This window comes from Lissotriton vulgaris, unplaced genomic scaffold (genome assembly GCF_964263255.1).
Source record: "Lissotriton vulgaris unplaced genomic scaffold, aLisVul1.2 SCAFFOLD_692, whole genome shotgun sequence".
In the NCBI taxonomy this organism is placed as follows: domain Eukaryota; kingdom Metazoa; phylum Chordata; class Amphibia; order Caudata; family Salamandridae; genus Lissotriton; species Lissotriton vulgaris.
In genome coordinates, this window is record NW_028252646.1 from 163,944 (window position 1) to 181,647 (window position 17,704).

Here is a 17,704-nt window from a genome sequence, read left to right on the forward strand (position 1 = left end):
ATTCCTAACTCTACAAGGATCCCACCAACGCCAGATAACCATTTAATTTTGTGAAAGGCGTCACTCTTAATTATATCCATGAGTCCTGCAGCAAATATTCTTAGTTCAGGGGTTGACCATAAGCGCCTCCAGTACAATATTGGCCGCAAGTTAGCAATAAGTTCAATTGGTCTCATTCCTAATTCATAAACCAGGACGCACAGGGGTACTCGGGGGTCGATTAATAAGATTGTGTAGGAACCTATTTTCAGATACAGTCAATTTACCTAAATTCTCAAAGCCCCAGATCGCTATGCTGTGAAGGGCTGAGCTAACCACCTTTGCATCGTAAACACGTAGAGCAGGGGCAACTGGTTTTGTTAATGACTTAGCAGTCTCTAAGCTCAAGGCTCCAACCAGTTGGCGATGCTTGAGCGTTGCCAACTCAACCTGTTGGTTCCATCGCAAATCATGTTGAATACTAACACCCAAATAGTTAAAAGCCTAGACTTGCTCAAGGGGTAATTAATTCATGAATATATTGCCCTTATAGGATTTATGTTGATTAAAAGACATAAATTTGGATTTTAAAACATTTACTTCTAGACCTCGGTTGGTGCAAACAATTTCAAAAATACCTAGAGCTTTTTGCAATACACTCGGGGTCTCAGCAATAATTAGACAATCGTCAGCAAACAATAAAATGGGTACTTTCGCACCTGCTAGAGTTGAGGCATCAACATTAGCTTCAATCAGTAGTTTGGCACATCATTAATGTATAGAGAAAACAGGGTTGGCGCTAGCACACAGCCTTGTTGCACCCCTCTTTCTACTGGAAACTGGCTGGTAACGCTTCCACGAGAACCCCATCTTATCTGCGCAAAATTATGCTCATGGAGTCTCATAATTAGCGAAAGAAGGGCACAAGGCATACCCATATCATGTAGAACAGACCACAGGATCGAGACTGGAACAAGATCAAAGGCTGCCCTTAGATCAATGAAGGCAGCATATAAACTACCCAGACATAATTGCACAGTCTTCCAATAAAGCATTGCAAAATGCAATATTTGGTCGACTGTGCTAATATAGGCTCTAAATCCTGCTTGGAGGTGGGATAAAATATTCTGCTTGCGCTCCATTCCTGCACTTTGTTCAAAATCAGTCTACCAAAGATCTTTTGCATGGTATCAATCAGACTGATTGGGCGGTAATTACCGGGGAGTGACTTATCCCCTTCTTAAAAACTGGTATAATTTCCGCACCATTCCACGATTCAGGTATAGGTGCTCCCTTTGCTATTAGATTTGCCAACAATAATATATACCTCCCCCAAGATTCTCTATCATGCAAAAAGGTATCAGCTGGCACGCCGTCTATACCTGGCGCCCTACCAGGTACCACAGAAGCTAAGGCGCAATTTATATCCCCAATATTGAATGGATCTTCCGAAAAGGGTGTGCGTGTAACCTCTACACTTGTACTTGGGCCCACACTTTTTGCATATTGCGGCTTAAAATGAGCCACCCACTCTTCTTGGGCTCCCCAGTTTTGTGGCTTTTCAGGTCGGCCCTCACAACCCCACTTAAGTATATTCCAAAAACATTTGGAATTCTTTGGGGCGCTGGCTTCCTTGAGATCTTGCCACCTCTTCTCATCCCAGGCTCGCTTTGATTTGGATATTACACTTTTTTTATTTAAAAAAAGAAATCTTTTTATTGAACACAAAACAACAATACACAAACTGAAAAAGTGACCAGTGTGCCATGGGTATCTGCAAACCATAAGCGGAGAATATAGACTTCCATCATTACAGAAAATATAAAGGAGTACGTGTAGTGGACTCAAGCGACATCCAATTCCTCACGGACAGGATCTAGATCCAGTGGTGTACAGATGTCCCCACAGTAAGCATTCCAAACATCCCAGATCTTTCCCCACTTACGGGGTCTCCCCCTGGCCACATACACAGACCTCTCCCGGAACATGCGCCAGTCAATGTCCTCCATCCATTTCCCAAGCTGAGGAGCTCGATTAGCGCTCCATAGTTGTGCAATATTCCGCTTGGCAATCATGCATGCAAGAGTGACCCACAGTTTACAATGGCTCGAGAGGTCAGAAGGTTCCCAAACATTGAGCAGGCAACGGCTTGCCTTGAGTGCAATCTGCACACCCCACACCTCACTCATTTTCTCATGGATCTTAATCCAATAGTCACGGACCTCCGCGCACTCCCACAAGATATGCACAAACGTTCCAGTCATCCCACACCCTCTGCGACAATCTGCATTCGTGGCCAGCCCCATCCGCAACAACCCGGGGCCCGTGTTGTAGGATCGATGAAGAATCCTAAGCTGCACCAGTCGAAGTCTCATAGGGACCGCTACTACACGAGGGGAAGACACAGCCTCTTCATCCAGGACCAAGCCATCAGCAACCCATTGTTCCCTAAGTTTCACTAGGGGATCCTCAGTGTGGTTGACCAGCTTCCTATACAACAGGGAAATCGCCTTGGTAGGAAGGTAACCATCCAACAGTCGGTTCTCTAGCCACCAGTGCATGCTTGATTTGTAGGTAACGGTACAGCTCGCTCTCTTGTAACTGGTGCCTGACCTGCAGTTTCTCAAATGTTACAATCCCATCCTTGCCCCACAAGTCTCGCACCTGCAAAATTCCGATTAGATCCCAGCGATCGAAACCCTTCGATTTCCAGAGACCACCTAGTCCCTCTGGGTTCCACAAAGGCGTGGCCATTGTTATTCTACCCTCCCATTTAAGAGCACGATTAGCCTCATGCCACACTCGTGTCGCCACCGACGTCGGACCCACCAGAGGAAACCTACCACGTTTAGCATACAAAACCCTAGTGTACTCACCCCCCAGCAGCTGGTCGCGATCCATAGCAAACCCCAGGTCAACCGGCGAGCCGTAAATTGCGTGGTTAATAGGAGATAGTTGGGAAGCCCAGTAGTATTTCCTAATGTTAGGCAAACCAATCCCTCCGTCGTACCAAGGTAGCATCAATTTAGATAGCGCAATCTGTGGTTTCCCTCCCCAGAGAAGTCGGCGCTGCAAAGATTCAATCTCGTTGAAGTATGAGGGGGGTACGGAATCGAAGGAATTCTGTAAAGCGTACAAAAAACGTGGGAGAGCCATCATCTTAAATAGAACCGCCCGACCTAACAAAGAGAGCGGCAACTCCCTCCATCTTGCCACATCGCAACGCAGTCTGGCCAAGGGGGGGTCCCAGGTTCGCACTAAACCTCACTTTAGGATCCTTCGATATTTGGATTCCTAGGTAGCGAAAGCTCACAAGTTCTACCTTCACTGGACAGTTCGCTGGTACCCCAGGCGGATCACCGCTCAACACGAAGAGGACTGACTTCGCCCAATTAATGGCAAAGCCCGAGTACCTATTTTTGAAAAACAAAAGGGACCCCTACTGAACAAATTGGTTTGCTATGTGTAGGGAAATAGCACAAGTTAGGAAAAATAGTAAACATACATTAAATAACTGAACTCTAATGGGTGCAGAAATGGATAGTCCACAATCCAATATTTTAGAAAAATATATCTTTATTCGATTTTCTGATATTTTTTTTTAGGTTTTTTGATTCTTTACCATTTATAAAAGTGTCAGATGCATTTTGGTCACATTATTTACAGTTATTATTTACATGTATATTTCTAAACATAAAAAGCGGATATGTATGATGATGGCTAGCGGCAGAATAGAGACTACGCGCATTTCGGCACTGCTGCCATCATCAGGGCACCGTCTTTTAGCGTAATTTTTTATTTAAAAAACAATCGTTTTAGCTGAGATAAAAGGCAAGGGATCGAATATCACATATGTTGATTGACAGTATAGTTGAGTATTCAATAATATTCGATCATTTAGTTGGTTTTGGGTTTTTCAACAGTTCCGTGTTTAATTTTGAAGTGGACTTCAATTTATCATGGGTGGATTAGCGAACAAGGTCTGAACATAATTTAGGATGGTTTACTCACACGGTCGCTCTGTTGATAGAAGTTGATTTATCAGTGTCAGCATTTTTAGTACTGATCATCGATTGATAGACCTTCTATATTTGCTCGGGGACGCCTGAAGATGTTATCATATTACGCCAGCAACGTATATGTCATGATTTATGCTGCGTTTCCACAGAGCTGAGCAGTCTTATAACGGGCAGCTATCGTTTCGTATATGTCTAGCTTGCTCCGCGTATCTCGGGCTCCAAAACTGCCATGAGCAAAAGCCTGAGTACCTCCCATAAATTGCCAAAATGTCCAGGAGAACAATCAAGGAATGTCGGGGGGAGGTTAAATACATAAGAATGTCATCCGCACAGAGCGAGATTTTATCCTCCCATTCCGATGTCCATCGCAGCCCTTTAATTGATCTGTCCCACTGTACCCAAGCCGCGAGTAGCTCCAGGGCCAAGGCGAACAAAAGTGGTGAGAGGGGATAGCCCTGACGGGTGCCCCTCCCCAACGGGAAATCCCGGGACTTATGGTTATTAACTACCACTCGAGCCAACGTAGCAGAATAAAGAAGACGAATCCAACGAATAAATTCAGGACCAAACCACAGCTTCTCCAACACCGCGAAAAGGTAAGACCACTCTACCCTATCAAAGGCCATAGTGGCGTCCAACAAGAGCACTGCCGGTTCGTGAATGCGGGACGCTCCCGCCACTACCCCATGAAGTCGACAGAGATTTAGGGCAGTATTCCGGCGCGGCATGAAGCCAGACTGATCCGGATGCACCAGTGTCGTAGTAACCTTCACCAATCGGGTAGCGAGCAACTTGGCCAGCACCTTAGGTTCCACATTCAAGAGGGAAATTGGTCGATAGGAGGGACACTCCAATCGAGGCTTACCCTCCTTATAAATTACAACAATATTCGTGATGCGCTGGTCATAAGGCAATATACCATTATCTCTACTCTCGACATACATATCTTTCAAAAATGGAGCCAGTCGGTCGGCGTGCAGTTTATACAATTCTATGAGGAGACCGTTCGGGCCCGAGGCCTTCCCGGAGTGAACCACCCTGATGGCCGCCGCCACCTCGTCGTTCGTGAGGGCGGAGTCCAGAAACTCCCTATGCTCAGCGGACAGGACGGGCATCGGAATATCCCATATGACCTCTGCGTTATCTTCCACAGTATAGTCCCCGATCGATGTGTAAACCTCCTCATAATACCGGGCAAATTCTTCCACTATAATCTGTGTATCTGTCGTGGCACCTGAGCCCGCGATCTGCAGCTCCGGCACCAGACGAGACCCCCAGTCACCCTTCTCCAACCACGCTATCAGTTTTCCGGCCTTATCACCGTGTTCGTAAATTCTGCTCTGGGTGTGAGCATGCTGCACCTTCACCCTATCACGCGCCAGGTTCTTATATTCATCTCTGAGAAGCCCGAGGCGGTGCCCCGCCCCCGGGTCCCCATCAAAGGACCCCTCCCTCTCCAAGGCCGACAACTCCACCTCAATCCTGTCTATCTCCGCCCCCCTCTTCTTCTTCTGCCCGGAGATTAGGGAGAGCGCCTCCCCCCTGACAACAGTTTTATAGGCCTCCCAGAGGGCGCATCCTGAATTGACCGTCCCTGCGTTCTCCTGGAAATAACTATCAGTGACACGCACCAGTTCCTTCATAATAGTAGGGTCTCCCAAGCGCCATGCGCCAATCGGGGCTACCCTGGCCACATCACCTAGTCCCATTTTTAGTTGTAGCCAGATCGGTGACTGATCGGACACTCATCTTGCCAAATGACACACTTCCTGAATAAACACCGCCTGGGACGCCGGCACCAATACATGGTCAATCCTGGAGAAAGAGTGATGCGCCGCGGATACATGCGTGTATTTCGAGTCACCGGGGTGTCCAAGTCTCCACCCGTCAACCAAACCAGTTGCGGAGGGCAACAACACATGGGAGGGATGCCTGTCAAGCTCACCATCCATCACAGCATTAAAGTCTCCTCCTAGTATCATATTTCCGATGGGCAATGAAAGAAACACCCTGCTCAGATCACGAAAGGTATCCACCTGCAGTGCGGGAGGGACATAAATAGAAAGAAATGTAACAGTCCTACCCTCCCAAAGTCCCGAGATGCCGACATAGCGGCCCCGGTTATCAGACCAAGTGGCCTGTATAGTAAGCGGAAAGGAGTTCTTCACCAGTATCCCTACCCCCTAGATCCAGAAGTAAAACCTGCGTGAGCCACCAGTTTATAACCACCTCGATGTAGTGCCATACAGCGCTTGCTCATAAGGTGGGTCTCCTGTAACAGAACCACATCTGGCGAGCGCCGTCTAATTAGTTGCCTCACCGTAGCACGCCTAATCTTATCCCCTAAGCCATTCACGTTCCAACTGAGGACGGATAAACCCAAGCCCAATCTAGCGGAAGCCATACTTATTTCTCAAAGATTCTGAAGCATTCTGCGGCAACCATAGCAGACACAGGCCACATACAACAAACAAACCAACAAACAAAAAACCCCAGGACCCAACCCCCCACCCTGCACCCCTGCATGCAACATATGCACATCCCCAACTAGCAGTGTGCCTGTCTCCCCAAGACTAACTACAATTATCTAAACGTAGAAAAATGGAGGAGGAACTTACAAAAGGCCGCCAGCCCCCACAATCCCAAACCCGATCACATTCCCCCCGCCAAAAATTGTTCAATTAGAGTTCAGATATAACAAAAATATCAAGGGGGGATAAAAACGCCCCAATCGAACCAGCACCGCCACCACCACCGTCAAGTCGGCACAAGTGCAGGATAAAAGTCACTGTTCCTCATTTTCTGCCCGGGCGCCTCCCTCTGAATCCGGTCCCCGCACTCGGTCTAGCCAGTCCACTGCTGCCTCGGGATTGTCAAAAAACAAGTTTTTCCTTCGTGTTCGATCCGGAGACAAGCTGGGAACAACATGAAGTACTTCATTTCCAAGGCCCGCAGCCGCCGTTTGATTGCCATGAAACTCTGCCGCTGTTTCTGTACTGACTGGGTGAAATCGGGGAAAAAATAGTAAGGGAGCGTTCTCTAACGCCAGCGGTCCACAGGACCATGCTGTCTGCAGGATAGCGTCCCGATCTCGGAAATTCAAAATTCGTGCTATCATGGGACGAGGAAGCGCCGCCGACTTCGAGGAACCCTGTGGGCCATTTTCACCGTGAAAAAGTTGCTTAGGCCCTTGGGCTTGAGATATTTGAGGATGAGATCCTCCACAAAGAGATCCGGGGCCAGGCCCTCCAACTTCTCCGGTACTCCAAGAATGCAAATGTTATTGCGCCTCGCTCATCCCTCATACCCTCGGAACCGCACCCATACCTACGGACCACGCACGTAACCTGGGCTTTATCCTGGACTCCTCTCTCTCGATGACCAGACAAGTCAACGCCGTCTCATCATCCTGCTTCAACATCCTACGAATGCTCAAAAAAATCTTCAGTTGGATCCCCACGAAACAAGAAAGACGGTCACCCACGCACTGGTCACAAGCCGACTGGATTACGGAAACACCCTGTATGCCAGAACCACAGCCAAACTACAGAAAAAACTCCAACGCATCCAAAACGCCTCAGCCAGACTCATTCTGGACATCCCTCGGCAAGCTCACATTTCCGGCCACCTGAAAGACCTCCATTGGCTCCCTGTCAACAAGAGAATAACGTTCCGTCTCCTCACCCACGCACACAAAGCCCTCTACGACCTAGGACCCGAATGCCTCAACACGCGTCTATCCTTCTACACCCCCTCCCGACAACTACGATCGTCCAATCAAGCCCTTGCCGCAATTCCGCGCATCCACAGATCCACCATGGAGGGAAGATCCTTCTCCTACTTAGCGGCCAAAACCTGGAACTCTCTCCTCACCTACCTCCGCCTTACACAGAACCACCTCTCCTTCAGAAAGCAACTAAAAACTTCGACAAGTAAAAACACCTTCCTCCCCCAAGCGCCTTGAGACCCTCTGGGTGAGTAGTGCGCTATATACATTTTGGAACTTGAACTTTCAATCAAATTGAGTCCTAGCCGCCCTGAGGTCTCTCACCTCCCGCTGCAACTCCGACACATCGTCAATGAGACTCGATGTTTTGGTCTCTAACGTCTTGACTTTCTCTATGGTTTTAGTAAGATCCGCTATTATGAGACCCACCTCGATTGACACAGTGTCCAATTTAGTGTCCATCTTACCCAGGGAAGACTGGACCCCTGTAATCGCGCCATTAAGTCCTTCATCGTTGGGTCCTCTCCGGTGGGATCACTCTCCTGACCTCCCGTCGGAGTACGCTTCTCATCGACCGGGGAACCCTTAGAAAAGTTGTACTTGTCCAGTTTGTTGGACTGAACCAGTCTGGTAGTCCTAGATGTTTTCGGCGGTGGCTTTTCAGGGTCCCCTCTTGCCGCCATTTTCACCTCCGATTCAGACACCACCTCCGCCGATCGAACAAGGCCAGAAAATGTTGTCACCAATGTGCATCAAAACCAGTCGATCGCGGTGTGTTCTGTCCCAACAGGGGGTCGCAGTAGAAGCAAAAAGTAGGGGGGACCCAAAGACACTTCAGATGTGACACCGCGTCCGTAGACCGGGCCCCGACCGAGCACTTCCGGTCCCACTCGCAGATGTTGTCGGACTCCAGAGCGGGCAGCGCCACATGCAGGGTCCCGGCATTGGCACCGATAGGCCACAGAATTACAGACGACGTTATTATGTCGCCGAAGCACTCAAATTGCTCAGAATTTCACCTAGTGGTTCAGTTGCTGGTCCCCCACACAAAGATAGTTATGGGGCTCAGGAGTATGTGCCGGATGGCAAGTCAGGATATGGCGTCCGGCAGAGCCGATGCTCAAGCGGCCATCTTGGTCGCTGGCACGGCTCCTCCTCCTCGGATATTACACTTTTATAGGCTGCCCTTGCAAGGCGTATAGCGATACTAGTTCAAACTTTATAGCCTGACCCAAATCGTGACATGCTTGCTACATTCTTTTGAATACCAGCTTGGAGAGCGGTTAGTTTGTGCCTTATTCACCTTGCATGGTCTAACAAACAAACCCATTGATAAATTGCACAGAAGCATGAGGAGTCAGCAAGCACCAGCAGGAGTGTGTGATGAATGGACCAAGAACAGCAGGAGCATCTGCCGTCCCCTGGGAAACCACGAACATGGACTTCAAACAAAATAGTATCTCCAAACCTAAGGCTGAAAGAGACATCTTCAATCATGAGGAGCACAAATAAATGAATGCTTGCAGTGATTAATTTGTTTTAAGAAGAAAACCTGTGCCGATGCTCATGCCATCGCTGTTGCTGCACACGTGCAAAGCTGGCGCTGCACCATTAGTGTAGTGCCCTATTGGCTAGCTCTCCAGCTGGGGGAGTAAATCATTAGGGGCACCTTGTACAAAGCATTTTTGCAGTTGGAAACGCCCAACCACAAAAATGCTTTTACAAATGTACCAAATACAAATTGTGATTCAGTAACACGCTACCTACTTGCAATTAGTGTTTGCGATTTGGTATTTAAAAGGGGCGTGTTTACGGCATTTCTTTCAATTACTGAATCTGAATGGGCTGTATGAAAGTTTTGCGACCGAATTAAGGTCAAGTTTTACTGACTCTCTGAAGGAGGTGGTAACCCATTTGCAAATAGGTAGGGGTCCTTTGAAGAATGGGAAACAAATATTTTTAAGAGCAGGCGGCTGTCCCGCGGACCCCACTGTCTACTCTTAAAAAATTAAACAAAAAAGCTTTTTTTTTTTCTTTTTAAATGCATCCCATTATCCTTTTAGGAAAACGGGCTGCATTAAAAAAAAATAAACAGACTGCTTTATTAAAACCCAATCATAGACATGGTGGTCTGCTGACCTCAACAGGCTGCCATCTCTGTGATGGTTGTGATTCCTAATGGGTCTCAAATTGTGACCTATCACTAATATGCATGAGGTAGGTCTATTTGAATCTCGCTAGCAATTGCTAATGAAACTCAAAAGAGTTGCTTTCATACATTAGGAATTCCGATTTCCAAATTGCGACTCATAGAGAATCGCAAATAGGAAATCAGTATTCCTGATGCTAGTACATCCTGCCCTAAGTCTTGTTGTATTTTGCATTCTTCAAATGCGATAAGCAAAAAAGAACTGGGATGAAAAAAGAAATTTAAAAAAACCAGTCTGGACACAGTACTTACTCCTTACAAGAGGTAAATCAAGTTATACCTGGCGGCACTCATAGATAAGGGGCTGCTCAGTGGGTTAGCTGATTTGCAGTTGGTTGCGGCAGCGCTCTTCACTACCGAAGCCTGAGCGCTGTAGAGCTTACAGACTGACAAAAAATAAACGTGAACCCTATAGGAGGGGATCTTAAATGCACAGAAAGCTGACTCGAACCCATTGTAATGCAAGATACAGAAGGATTTATTGAGGAAAAGAGGTCTACATACATCTGCAATAACTACAGTTCAACTACTAACTCTTAAACATATGTGATAAAAGGTATGATGGGAAGGGAAAAGAGCCCACGTTTCTTTCTGCAGCTCCAACGGTAATCACACACCACAAAGAGCGAGCAGCACCTGGGCTGAAGATGGACGCAAGTCCGTTCCGAGAGGCGAGTAGGGACTTTGGCATCTGTGAATAGGGGGCTGTGCTGAGAGCCCTAGCTGTGTGCTAAAAGTTGTTTTGACGTGTAAGTAGTAGTTAAGTGTGTGTTTTGTAAGACGGTGTGATAGCTTTGCGACTGTGCCCTGATGTAATGGCATGAGCGAGGTGGTAAATGAATCCTATATTCGGTTGGTACAAAAGAAAAAACTCGCAGTGAGAAAGACTCAGAACATTTATAAAGAAATAACACAAGGATGTGATTGGTTACCGATCATATCTCCTTACATTCTTGTACGGTGGCTCACAATGACGCTTCACAGGTGACCAGAGCTGCAATCACAGAGCCCAGGTCTAGGCCGGGAAAATGACTCATCTGAATGATGCTGCCTCACTTGGGGCACATATGACTTGGCATGCTTGCGGCAGGGTCAGAAATGACTTCTCTAAATAAATTTAGCACAGGCATACCATTATGCACGGAGTGCTTGCCTTTTGAACACTTTTAGCTGGGACTTAAACATCAGTATGCCGTACATCGTGCCCTTAAATACCGAACAATGCTAATTAGTGCATGGACTTTTAAAATAAATTAATCTGCAAGGCGTGGATCATGCCCGGACAGCCAATCAATCAAACAATCAATCATACCACTTGTATAGCGCACTACTCACCCGGAAGGGTCTCAAGGCGCTTGGGGGAAAGGGTCCGCTACTGCTCGAACAGCCAAGTCTTGTAGCGCACTACTCACCCGGAAGGGTCTCAAGGCGCTTGGGGGAAAGGGTCCGCTACTGCTCGAACAGCCAGGTCTTGAGTTTTTTCCTGCCAGCCACTGCTGCCTGTAAAGCCCTGCAGCCTCTCTCAGAAACTAGTGCAGCAAACAGCATGTGAAGAAGAAAGATGCTGCACAACTTGTGACCCTCGGCAATCCGATACACTGCAGTTTAAGACGCACGCTGCTCGTTCTCCCCTCTTCCGCGGTGGTATGTTGCTAAACCCAAGATCTGCTCTCTGTGCTCCTTCACGCAAGAGATCTTTATTTCCACGCTGCTCACTTTTTAAAAGCAAGAGCTGCAAATGGTGCCTAGGTGATGTATGAAGTGTCTGCGCTTCGCAACGGAGTTTGCGCACTCAGGGTTATTACACTAAATGCACGCTCCCTTCAGGAAACACTGGCCATTAGGAATTTATGACTATAAGCCCTTGCTAAGTTACAACATTCCAGTAAAACTTACTTTGGGGTAAGCAGGACATAAGATTGTTACAGTGAAAATGGATCTAGTTTATATTTATTTATGGGGGCGTGGCTTGGACGCCGATCGGGATGATGGCGTGAGCTCGCAGCTCCGCGCGGAATCCCGCTAATTCTCCTCTTTTTCGGGACCCTAGGCGACCCGGAGACGACGCTCCTGCCCTCTGAAGTGTAAGGGGACAGCCGGGCGTAATCGGGGAGTCGCTGGGGGACTGCTGGCCCCGAGGAGATCGAGAGAAGAGGCGGCCGAGGTGTAACCCAGGGTGTGAAGAAAATGGCGGCGAGGAGGTCGGACGGTCCCGAACTTCAGCCCTGAGTCCGGTTGTCGCCAAGTAGCAAGGGACCCTGCACCCGGCTGCCCGACACACTAGGATTGGCGGCGCGATGTCCTGAGACCAGGGGACGCTGACCCGACTCACCCAGAAGATCGGGGGCCCTTGCTGGCCGCCGCCCTAAGACCCATCCTTCCCCCCGCAGGCCAAAGAGGGGGGACGGAACGGAGCTCGTCCGCCTGGCCATTGTTCCTGAGAACGTCGGCGGGTACATAGCACTGCCCGGTGCCCGGTGGCAGGCACGGACCCACGGGTGTACCCGCAGTACGGGTGGCCGGACTTGTGACGCAGCGCCCTGACATGGCGGCGATCGGAGGGCCGATGCCCGGGAGCCGCGAGGGGGATTCGGCGACATCGACTCGGCTGAGTGAGAGTCCCTCCCCGGAGCTTGATCAGGAACAGCGGCTGAACCGGCGTTTGGATGCCATCCTTGAGGCGATTACCTCCACTAAGGAGGCATTGCACAATGACATTGCCCAAGTGGCCACGGGCCTGGGGCTGCTACGCGCGGATCACGCGAAGCTGGCGGATCGGGTCAAGGATCATGACCAACTGTTGCTGGACCTGAAGCCATCGGTGGTGACCCCGGAGCACAGGATCACGGACATTTTGGCCCGACTGGACACACTGGAGCGGAGGGCGGAGGATGCCGAAGGCCGCAATAGGCGGAACAACGTGCGGGTCGTAGGCCTGCCGGAACGGATTGAGGGGGAGGATGCGGTGGCCTACATGGAGAACTGGTTCCGCACTGTGGTGGCGCCGGAGGGGCTTACTCCATTTTTCACTCTGGAGCGAGCTCACCGGGTGCCCGCTCACCCGCCGGGACTTGGCCGCCCCCCCCGACCGATGGTGGTGCGGCTCCTCCACTACAAGGACCGAGATCTCCTCATCCAGCGGGCCAGGATGTCGGGCCCTTATGAGGTGGAGAACAGCAAGGTAACGATCTTTCCGGATTATACGCAGGCGGTCCAGAAGGACAGGGCATCGTTCCTTGCTGTGAAGAAGGAGCTCAGGGAGGAAGGCATCCAGTACTCCTTGCTCTACCCGGCCAAACTGCGGATTATCATGGATGGCACCACGCACTTTTTCCAGACTCCGGACGAAGTCTGGCAATGGCTTGAGTCGTATAGAGCGGGGACGGACAGATCACACCAAAGTCGGCGAGACCAACCCAAGCAGCCCCGGGTGCGGCAGTCACAACGCATCAGATCCCGCAACAGGCGCCAGCGGGAGAAACGGGAGGCTCAAATGGCGGCGGAGAAGAGGGATGCACTCGCAGCGACGGCGGCCATTACAGGGTCGCAACAGAACAGTGAACGGGCCGAAACGGACTCGGGAGGGGAAGGCAGCAGAACAGGAGAGGAACTTTCGGAGGCGGAGAGCCAGAAGGGGCCGATAGTAACCCCACAGACTTCGGATGTTATTTTCTGCGGCTGAGATAGAACTGGGACTAGATCGGGACTTCATGGTAGGGTGATATCCTGTTGACGGGGGGCGGGTTGCCGGGAGGGGGAGCTGTGTGTTTGGAGGGGATGAAGTGCGGGACGCGGGCTCCGCAAGCTGGGGTCGGCGGCGACTCACCCCCCCTAGGCCCTTAAGGTCGACTGTGGTGGAGACCACAGGGTAAGTGTGTGAGAAGTTGGATCAAGGTTTGGATGGGGGCGGCCATTGGGTTCGTGTGCTCTGTCCTGGGGAGTGGGGTTTGGGTAATGTTTCAGTTTTGGGACTGTTTGGGGGGGGGGCAACTGCATTGGGGGGGCCGTGGATCGTTGTTATTTGATTCGGATTGTACGGAGTTGGAGTGGGGACATTACCTAACTTGAAATGCCTAACGTGGAATGTCCGGGGGCTGCGGACTATGGTGAAACGTCACAAAGTACATGCATACCTGGTACGCAGGGGGGTTCAGATTGCTATGCTCCAGGAGACTCATCTCACCAAAAAAGAGTGCGCTGCCTTGCAGAAAAGATGGCGGGGCCAGGTCTTTGGCACCACTTACTCGGCGTATGCCAGGGGGGTATTGATCTGGGTGAGGGCGGGGATACCCTTTCAAGTGCTGAATCAAGTAGTAGATCCGGATGGCAGGTTTGTAGCGATGGAGGGGAGATTATATGGACGGGATGTGGTTTTCTGTTGTGTTTATGCACCGAACACTGACCAAGGCCGATACTTTGATAGCCTCTCGGGGTCCTTGGCCTCTTTCCTGGTGGGTCCGATAGTGCTAGGGGGGGACTTCAACTCGATTACGGATGTTGCTCTGGATAGGTCCCATCCCCCCCGGGTAGACTCTCCTGTGCGCAGGCTGGCCGCGCACAGGAAGGACTGGCAAGAACGATGGGGGTTGCTGGATGTCTGGAGGGAGGGGCACAGGGGAACCAGGGATTATTCCTTTTATTCCGCTCTCCATGATCTACATGTCAGGATCGATTCGGTGCTTTGCGGGGGATCCCTAGCCCCATTGATTACCCATGCGGAGTACCTGGCTAGGACTATATCCGATCATAACCCCCTATTGGTGCATATTCAGTGGCAGAGGGAGCGCTCAGTGATACCAACATGGCGGCTTCGCCCGGAGACGCTAGAGGATTCTGTGTTTGCCGATGCGGTCCGGCAGGGCATTGATAGTTATTTCGGTGTGAATGAAGGCACGGCTGCGAGTAGATCTACTGAATGGGATGCAATGAAAGTGGTGGTGAGAGGGGTGTGTTTGGGCAGGTTCTCGAATGCTCGTACCACTGTGCTGAATGACCTAATGAAAGCGGAGGAAACTTTGAGGGACTTGGAGCGCCGCAGGCCAGCTAGGCCAGGCCTACAGGCCCAGTTGTTGGAGGCGAAGGAAGTGGTAGCCGCGGAGACGGAACGGTTGAGATGTTATGACTATAGGCAGTACATTATCAGGGCACACGCAGAGAGGGACAAGGTGGGTACCCTCTTGGCCAGACTAGCTAACCCGGAACTTAGGGGCTGCCCGATTCTCAGCATTAATAATGCGCAGGGAGAGATGGTGTACTCCCAGGCGGCTGTATTGGACCGCTTCAGGGGATACTATGAGGAACAGTACCGGAGCCAGCTGGGAGTGGGGGTTCAGGACATCGCGGAGTACTTGGGGGAGAGGCCGCTCCCGGTCCTGGACGAGGAGGACGCGAGGGAACTGGGTAGCCCGATCACGCTTACGGAAATTCGGGTGGCCATCAAACATATGGCCCGTAACAAGACGCCCGGGGTGGACGGACTGCCCATCGAGTTCTATCAACACTATGTGGACAACTTGGCGCCCAGGCTGCTGGTGGTGTATACGGAAGCCTTCGAGAAGGGGGCATTGCCTGGGTCCATGCGGGAGGCCTTGATAGTACCGCTCCTTAAGCCTGGCCGGGATGCCGCGGACGTGAGGTCTTATCGCCCGCTGTCCATGCTGACGGTGGACTATAAAATCCTGAGTCGCATCCTAGCCACCAGACTGGCCCCGCATATGACGGGCCTGGTGCACAGGGACCAGGCCGGGTTTATACCCACGAGGAGCACGGCGATGAATATCCGCCGCCTGGTGGGAATAATGGACGCCATCTTGGATGGGGAGGGAGTGCCGGCGGTTCTGTCTGTGGACATCGAGAAGGCCTTCGATAGCTTGGAATGGCCTTTCCTGGATGGTGTGCTGGAGAGGTTTGGCATGGGTGACAGGTTTCGAAGGTGGACGAGGGTCTTATATACCTCGGCGACGGCGAGAGTACGATTGGGCGGCCTGGTGTCTGAGGCGTACCCGGTGGGCAGGGGAACACGACAGGGGTGCTCCCTCTCCCCTCTGTTGTTTGCCCTGGCGATGGAACCCTTGGCGGTCCATGCGAGGTCAGGCGACCGATACGCGGGGATAGTGAGTGATGGGCAATGGCATTATATATCGCTCTATGCGGATGACTTGCTCCTGTACCTAGCTGACACCTCGGGGGCATTGGTTGGAGCGATGGATCTGCTGTCTGAGTTCGGCCGGCTGTCGGGCCTTAAGGTCAATCGGGCGAAGACTTGCGTGTTTCCGCTGAGAGCGGGATCGCCAGCCCCTAGCAGCGATTTGGGTTTGGTATGGGAACCCTCTTGCATCACCTACTTGGGCGTCCGCATTTACCACTCGGCCGCGGACCTTTTGGAGGGTAACATTGGCCGCTGTGTCCGGGCGCTGCGGGGCAGCTTGACTTTCTGGTCGACCCTCCCGCTGACAGTCCTGGGCAGGATAGCACTGTTGAAAATGGTGGCGCTCCCCCGCTTCCTATATTATTTCCGGACGCTGCCTGTCTGGATACCCCAGGGGGTATTTAAGGAACTGCGGTCAATGATAACTGGCTTTCTATGGGGGCATGGCCGCCGCAGAATAGCCCTGAGCACGCTACTTCGCCCCAAGCTGGAAGGGGGCATGGCCGTGCCCGACCTAGAGCTGTATTATCTAGCGGCGCAGTTGCAGGTCCTCACGCAGAACGTAGCCAGGGTGTTCCGGGGACCGGAGGAGGACCGGGATCGGGGTATACAGCGCCACGTGCTGTCCTACATCATCATGCAGCAGCGGCTCGAGCTACGGGCCCTCACCATGGAAGAGCGGACGCTCCGGCTGTGCTGGCAGAGGAGCCTTCGGAGAGCGAGGGCATCGCGGCCTTATGCCCCGGAGATCCCGATCGGGATGTTGACGGCATTGCCGCACGGAGGAGATTGGTCCCCGTTGTTGGATTGGGAGGAGGCGGGGTTGCAGGTGGTGGGCGACTTGTACGTAGATGGGGCTTTGGCGCCGTTCGAAGTGCTCCGGGACCAGTTCGGACTGCCTGAGGGGGGTTTCCTCCTACATGCGGCAGTTGTGGCTGCCGTACAAAAGCACTGGAAAGAGGGGCTCTTGGAACCCGCGACGACTATGGCGTGCCAATATGTAGTAATGGCGGCTGGTACATTCAAAGCTGTGACGTGCCTCCATAATAGGATGCTGAACGAAGGGCTGGAACCACTCCACGGGCTCAAAGCTAAATGGGAGGTGAGCGTTGGCCGGCCCATACCGGATACGGCATGGGGCCATATCCTGCGACGCACGTGGAAGGGCACTAGGAACGCGCGCTTTCAGCAGGTCCATTTCTATGTGCTCCATAGGGCCTATTTAACTCCTGAGAAACTACAGCGGTACTTTCGGGTGCCGGATGCCTGTTGCCCCCGGTGTTCGTCCCTAGGGGCGGACATGGACCACTTGTTTTGGGGGTGTCCACAACTGGGGACCTATTGGGCGGAGGTAGGGGAGCTCCTGAATGAAGTGACTGACAGGGAGGTAGAATTCGACATGGCGGCGTGCCTACTGCTCTGGTTCCCGCATACTAAGCACACCAAGGTGACAAGTAAATTCATAGACCTGGGTCTGATATTGGCACAGAGGGAAATATCGTGGCACTGGAAGTCCAGGGGAGGTCCCTCACTGCGTAGATGGAAGAATGAGCTGCTGCGGTGGTCTGACTGCGAGAGTGTGCTCCGGATGAAGCAAGCAGTAAAGTTGGGGAATGAGAAGG